Genomic DNA, 5000 nt, shown 5'->3' on the forward strand with positions numbered 1-5000 from the left:
ACAGATTTAGCAATTGACAATGCAAGGTAGTCTCTCTCTCTCTCTCTCTCTCTCTCTCTTGTGTCAAAATGAAAACAGCTTCCAGCCCCTTTCATGAAGGACTACTTGTGCATATTGCAAGATGTCAGTTTCTAAGTGAATGAGCAAAAGAGCATACAGCACCTGGTATTCCCAGGCGGTCTCCCATCCAAGTACTAACCAGGCCCGACCCTGCTTAGCTTCCGAGATCAGACGAGATCGGGCGTTGCCAGGCTGGTATGGCCGTACGAAATAAGTTGACAACCATAGGCTACTTATCCATATACAGATTTAGCAATTGACAATGCAAGGTAGTCTCTCTCTCTCTCTCTCTCTCTCTCTCTCTCTCTCGTGTCAAAATGAAAACAGCTTCCAGCCCCTTTCATGAAGGACTACTTGTGCATATTGCAAGATGTCAGTTTCTAAGTGAATGAGCAAAAGAGCATACAGCACCTGGTATTCCCAGGCGGTCTCCCATCCAAGTACTAACCAGGCCCGACCCTGCTTAGCTTCCGAGATCAGACGAGATCGGGCGTTGCCAGGCTGGTATGGCCGTACGAAATAAGTTGACAACCATAGGCTACTTATCCATATACAGATTTAGCAATTGACAATGCAAGGTAGTCTCTCTCTCTCTCTCTCTCTCTCTCTCTCTTGTGTCAAAATGAAAACAGCTTCCAGCCCCTTTCATGAAGGACTACTTGTGCATATTGCAAGATGTCAGTTTCTAAGTGAATGAGCAAAAGAGCATACAGCACCTGGTATTCCCAGGCGGTCTCCCATCCAAGTACTAACCAGGCCCGACCCTGCTTAGCTTCCGAGATCAGACGAGATCGGGCGTTGCCAGGCTGGTATGGCCGTACGAAATAAGTTGACAACCATAGGCTACTTATCCATATACAGATTTAGCAATTGACAATGCAAGGTGGTCTCTCTCTCTCTCTCTCTCGTGTCAAAATGAAAACAGCTTCCAGCCCCTTTCATGAAGGACTACTTGTGCATATTGCAAGATTTCAGTTTCTAAGTGAATGAGCAAAAGAGCATACAGCACCTGGTATTCCCAGGCGGTCTCCCATCCAAGTACTAACCAGGCCCGACCCTGCTTAGCTTCCGAGATCAGACGAGATCGGGCGTTGACAGGCTGGTATGGCCGTACGAAATAAGTTGACAACCATAGGCTACTTATCCATATACAGATTTAGCAATTGACAATGCAAGGTGGTCTCTCTCTCTCTCTCTCGTGTCAAAATGAAAACAGCTTCCAGCCCCTTTCATGAAGGACTACTTGTGCATATTGCAAGATGTCAGTTTCTAAGTGAATGAGCAAAAGAGCATACAGCACCTGGTATTCCCAGGCGGTCTCCCATCCAAGTACTAACCAGGCCCGACCCTGCTTAGCTTCCGAGATCAGACGAGATCGGGCGTTGCCAGGCTGGTATGGCCGTACGAAATAAGTTGACAACCATAGGCTACTTATCCATATACAGATTTAGCAATTGACAATGCAAGGTAGTCTCTCTCTCTCTCTCTCTCTCGTGTCAAAATGAAAACAGCTTCCAGCCCCTTTCATGAAGGACTACTTGTGCATATTGCAAGATGTCAGTTTCTAAGTGAATGAGCAAAAGAGCATACAGCACCTGGTATTCCCAGGCGGTCTCCCATCCAAGTACTAACCAGGCCCGACCCTGCTTAGCTTCCGAGATCAGACGAGATCGGGCGTTGCCAGGCTGGTATGGCCGTACCAAATAAGTTGACAACCATAGGCTACTTATCCATATACAGATTTAGCAATTGACAATGCAAGGTAGTCTCTCTCTCTCTCTCTCTCTCTCGTGTCAAAATGAAAACAGCTTCCAGCCCCTTTCATGAAGGACTACTTGTGCATATTGCAAGATGTCAGTTTCTAAGTGAATGAGCAAAAGAGCATACAGCACCTGGTATTCCCAGGCGGTCTCCCATCCAAGTACTAACCAGGCCCGACCCTGCTTAGCTTCCGAGATCAGACGAGATCGGGCGTTGCCAGGCTGGTATGGCCGTACTAAATAAGTTGACAACCATAGGCTACTTATCCATATACAGATTTAGCAATTGACAATGCAAGGTAGTCTCTCTCTCTCTCTCTCTCTCTCTCTCGTGTCAAAATGAAAACAGCTTCCAGCCCCTTTCATGAAGGACTACTTGTGCATATTGCAAGATGTCAGTTTCTAAGTGAATGAGCAAAAGAGCATACAGCACCTGGTATTCCCAGGCGGTCTCCCATCCAAGTACTAACCAGGCCCGACCCTGCTTAGCTTCCGAGATCAGACGAGATCGGGCGTTGCCAGGCTGGTATGGCCGTACGAAATAAGTTGACAACCATAGGCTACTTATCCATATACAGATTTAGCAATTGACAATGCAAGGTAGTCTCTCTCTCTCTCTCTCTCTCTCTCTCTCGTGTCAAAATGAAAACAGCTTCCAGCCCCTTTCATGAAGGACTACTTGTGCATATTGCAAGATGTCAGTTTCTAAGTGAATGAGCAAAAGAGCATACAGCACCTGGTATTCCCAGGCGGTCTCCCATCCAAGTACTAACCAGGCCCGACCCTGCTTAGCTTCCGAGATCAGACGAGATCGGGCGTTGCCAGGCTGGTATGGCCGTACGAAATAAGTTGACAACCATAGGCTACTTATCCATATACAGATTTAGCAATTGACAATGCAAGGTAGTCTCTCTCTCTCTCTCTCTCGTGTCAAAATGAAAACAGCTTCCAGCCCCTTTCATGAAGGACTACTTGTGCATATTGCAAGATGTCAGTTTCTAAGTGAATGAGCAAAAGAGCATACAGCACCTGGTATTCCCAGGCGGTCTCCCATCCAAGTACTAACCAGGCCCGACCCTGCTTAGCTTCCGAGATCAGACGAGATCGGGCGTTGCCAGGCTGGTATGGCCGTACCAAATAAGTTGACAACCATAGGCTACTTATCCATATACAGATTTAGCAATTGACAATGCAAGGTAGTCTCTCTCTCTCTCTCTCTCTCTCTCTCTCTCGTGTCAAAATGAAAACAGCTTCCAGCCCCTTTCATGAAGGACTACTTGTGCATATTGCAAGATTTCAGTTTCTAAGTGAATGAGCAAAAGAGCATACAGCACCTGGTATTCCCAGGCGGTCTCCCATCCAAGTACTAACCAGGCCCGACCCTGCTTAGCTTCCGAGATCAGACGAGATCGGGCGTTGACAGGCTGGTATGGCCGTACGAAATAAGTTGACAACCATAGGCTACTTATCCATATACAGATTTAGCAATTGACAATGCAAGGTGGTCTCTCTCTCTCTCTCTCGTGTCAAAATGAAAACAGCTTCCAGCCCCTTTCATGAAGGACTACTTGTGCATATTGCAAGATGTCAGTTTCTAAGTGAATGAGCAAAAGAGCATACAGCACCTGGTATTCCCAGGCGGTCTCCCATCCAAGTACTAACCAGGCCCGACCCTGCTTAGCTTCCGAGATCAGACGAGATCGGGCGTTGCCAGGCTGGTATGGCCGTACGAAATAAGTTGACAACCATAGGCTACTTATCCATATACAGATTTAGCAATTGACAATGCAAGGTAGTCTCTCTCTCTCTCTCTCTCTCGTGTCAAAATGAAAACAGCTTCCAGCCCCTTTCATGAAGGACTACTTGTGCATATTGCAAGATGTCAGTTTCTAAGTGAATGAGCAAAAGAGCATACAGCACCTGGTATTCCCAGGCGGTCTCCCATCCAAGTACTAACCAGGCCCGACCCTGCTTAGCTTCCGAGATCAGACGAGATCGGGCGTTGCCAGGCTGGTATGGCCGTACCAAATAAGTTGACAACCATAGGCTACTTATCCATATACAGATTTAGCAATTGACAATGCAAGGTAGTCTCTCTCTCTCTCTCTCTCTCTCGTGTCAAAATGAAAACAGCTTCCAGCCCCTTTCATGAAGGACTACTTGTGCATATTGCAAGATGTCAGTTTCTAAGTGAATGAGCAAAAGAGCATACAGCACCTGGTATTCCCAGGCGGTCTCCCATCCAAGTACTAACCAGGCCCGACCCTGCTTAGCTTCCGAGATCAGACGAGATCGGGCGTTGCCAGGCTGGTATGGCCGTACTAAATAAGTTGACAACCATAGGCTACTTATCCATATACAGATTTAGCAATTGACAATGCAAGGTAGTCTCTCTCTCTCTCTCTCTCTCTCTCTCGTGTCAAAATGAAAACAGCTTCCAGCCCCTTTCATGAAGGACTACTTGTGCATATTGCAAGATGTCAGTTTCTAAGTGAATGAGCAAAAGAGCATACAGCACCTGGTATTCCCAGGCGGTCTCCCATCCAAGTACTAACCAGGCCCGACCCTGCTTAGCTTCCGAGATCAGACGAGATCGGGCGTTGCCAGGCTGGTATGGCCGTACGAAATAAGTTGACAACCATAGGCTACTTATCCATATACAGATTTAGCAATTGACAATGCAAGGTAGTCTCTCTCTCTCTCTCTCTCTCTCTCTCTCTCGTGTCAAAATGAAAACAGCTTCCAGCCCCTTTCATGAAGGACTACTTGTGCATATTGCAAGATGTCAGTTTCTAAGTGAATGAGCAAAAGAGCATACAGCACCTGGTATTCCCAGGCGGTCTCCCATCCAAGTACTAACCAGGCCCGACCCTGCTTAGCTTCCGAGATCAGACGAGATCGGGCGTTGCCAGGCTGGTATGGCCGTACGAAATAAGTTGACAACCATAGGCTACTTATCCATATACAGATTTAGCAATTGACAATGCAAGGTAGTCTCTCTCTCTCTCTCTCTCGTGTCAAAATGAAAACAGCTTCCAGCCCCTTTCATGAAGGACTACTTGTGCATATTGCAAGATGTCAGTTTCTAAGTGAATGAGCAAAAGAGCATACAGCACCTGGTATTCCCAGGCGGTCTCCCATCCAAGTACTAACCAGGCCCGACCCTGCTTAGCTTCCGAG

General features: G+C 47.0%; 17 non-coding genes across 17 annotated transcripts in view; all 17 read right to left on the reverse strand.

Annotated features, from left to right (window-relative positions):
- Positions 1-150: 150 nt before the first annotated feature.
- Positions 151-269, reverse strand: LOC146291676 (5S ribosomal RNA). The gene has a single exon (XR_014756344.1). It is a non-coding gene; the product is annotated as a 5S ribosomal RNA (ribosomal RNA).
- A 190-nt stretch (positions 270-459) lies between these two features.
- LOC146291677 (5S ribosomal RNA) lies at positions 460-578 on the reverse strand. Its single transcript, XR_014756345.1, has one exon. It is a non-coding gene; the product is annotated as a 5S ribosomal RNA (ribosomal RNA).
- Positions 579-764: 186 nt separating this feature from the next.
- Positions 765-883, reverse strand: LOC146291678 (5S ribosomal RNA). The gene has a single exon (XR_014756346.1). It is a non-coding gene; the product is annotated as a 5S ribosomal RNA (ribosomal RNA).
- A 174-nt stretch (positions 884-1057) lies between these two features.
- Positions 1058-1176, reverse strand: LOC146291679 (5S ribosomal RNA). The gene has a single exon (XR_014757070.1). It is a non-coding gene; the product is annotated as a 5S ribosomal RNA (ribosomal RNA).
- Positions 1177-1348: 172 nt separating this feature from the next.
- LOC146291680 (5S ribosomal RNA) lies at positions 1349-1467 on the reverse strand. Its single transcript, XR_014756347.1, has one exon. It is a non-coding gene; the product is annotated as a 5S ribosomal RNA (ribosomal RNA).
- Positions 1468-1643: 176 nt separating this feature from the next.
- Positions 1644-1762, reverse strand: LOC146291681 (5S ribosomal RNA). Its single transcript, XR_014757864.1, has one exon. It is a non-coding gene; the product is annotated as a 5S ribosomal RNA (ribosomal RNA).
- Positions 1763-1940: 178 nt separating this feature from the next.
- LOC146291682 (5S ribosomal RNA) lies at positions 1941-2059 on the reverse strand. Its single transcript, XR_014757595.1, has one exon. It is a non-coding gene; the product is annotated as a 5S ribosomal RNA (ribosomal RNA).
- A 182-nt stretch (positions 2060-2241) lies between these two features.
- On the reverse strand, positions 2242-2360 carry LOC146291683 (5S ribosomal RNA). Its single transcript, XR_014756348.1, has one exon. It is a non-coding gene; the product is annotated as a 5S ribosomal RNA (ribosomal RNA).
- A 184-nt stretch (positions 2361-2544) lies between these two features.
- Positions 2545-2663, reverse strand: LOC146291684 (5S ribosomal RNA). Its single transcript, XR_014756349.1, has one exon. It is a non-coding gene; the product is annotated as a 5S ribosomal RNA (ribosomal RNA).
- A 174-nt stretch (positions 2664-2837) lies between these two features.
- On the reverse strand, positions 2838-2956 carry LOC146291685 (5S ribosomal RNA). Its single transcript, XR_014757865.1, has one exon. It is a non-coding gene; the product is annotated as a 5S ribosomal RNA (ribosomal RNA).
- A 186-nt stretch (positions 2957-3142) lies between these two features.
- Positions 3143-3261, reverse strand: LOC146291686 (5S ribosomal RNA). The gene has a single exon (XR_014757071.1). It is a non-coding gene; the product is annotated as a 5S ribosomal RNA (ribosomal RNA).
- A 172-nt stretch (positions 3262-3433) lies between these two features.
- Positions 3434-3552, reverse strand: LOC146291687 (5S ribosomal RNA). Its single transcript, XR_014756350.1, has one exon. It is a non-coding gene; the product is annotated as a 5S ribosomal RNA (ribosomal RNA).
- Positions 3553-3728: 176 nt separating this feature from the next.
- On the reverse strand, positions 3729-3847 carry LOC146291688 (5S ribosomal RNA). Its single transcript, XR_014757866.1, has one exon. It is a non-coding gene; the product is annotated as a 5S ribosomal RNA (ribosomal RNA).
- A 178-nt stretch (positions 3848-4025) lies between these two features.
- LOC146291689 (5S ribosomal RNA) lies at positions 4026-4144 on the reverse strand. Its single transcript, XR_014757596.1, has one exon. It is a non-coding gene; the product is annotated as a 5S ribosomal RNA (ribosomal RNA).
- Positions 4145-4326: 182 nt separating this feature from the next.
- LOC146291690 (5S ribosomal RNA) lies at positions 4327-4445 on the reverse strand. Its single transcript, XR_014756351.1, has one exon. It is a non-coding gene; the product is annotated as a 5S ribosomal RNA (ribosomal RNA).
- Positions 4446-4631: 186 nt separating this feature from the next.
- Positions 4632-4750, reverse strand: LOC146291691 (5S ribosomal RNA). The gene has a single exon (XR_014756352.1). It is a non-coding gene; the product is annotated as a 5S ribosomal RNA (ribosomal RNA).
- Positions 4751-4924: 174 nt separating this feature from the next.
- The window catches only part of LOC146291692 (5S ribosomal RNA), a 119-nt gene continuing 43 nt past the window's right edge, over positions 4925-5000 (reverse strand). Inside the window, exon 1 of the ribosomal RNA XR_014757867.1 lies at positions 4925-5000. This exon is cut by the window's right edge and continues 43 nt beyond it. This is a non-coding gene — a ribosomal RNA (5S ribosomal RNA).

The sequence above is a fragment of the Hypomesus nipponensis genome, chromosome 5, assembly GCF_054491055.1.
Source record: "Hypomesus nipponensis isolate SF chromosome 5, ASM5449105v1, whole genome shotgun sequence".
In the NCBI taxonomy this organism is placed as follows: domain Eukaryota; kingdom Metazoa; phylum Chordata; class Actinopteri; order Osmeriformes; family Osmeridae; genus Hypomesus; species Hypomesus nipponensis.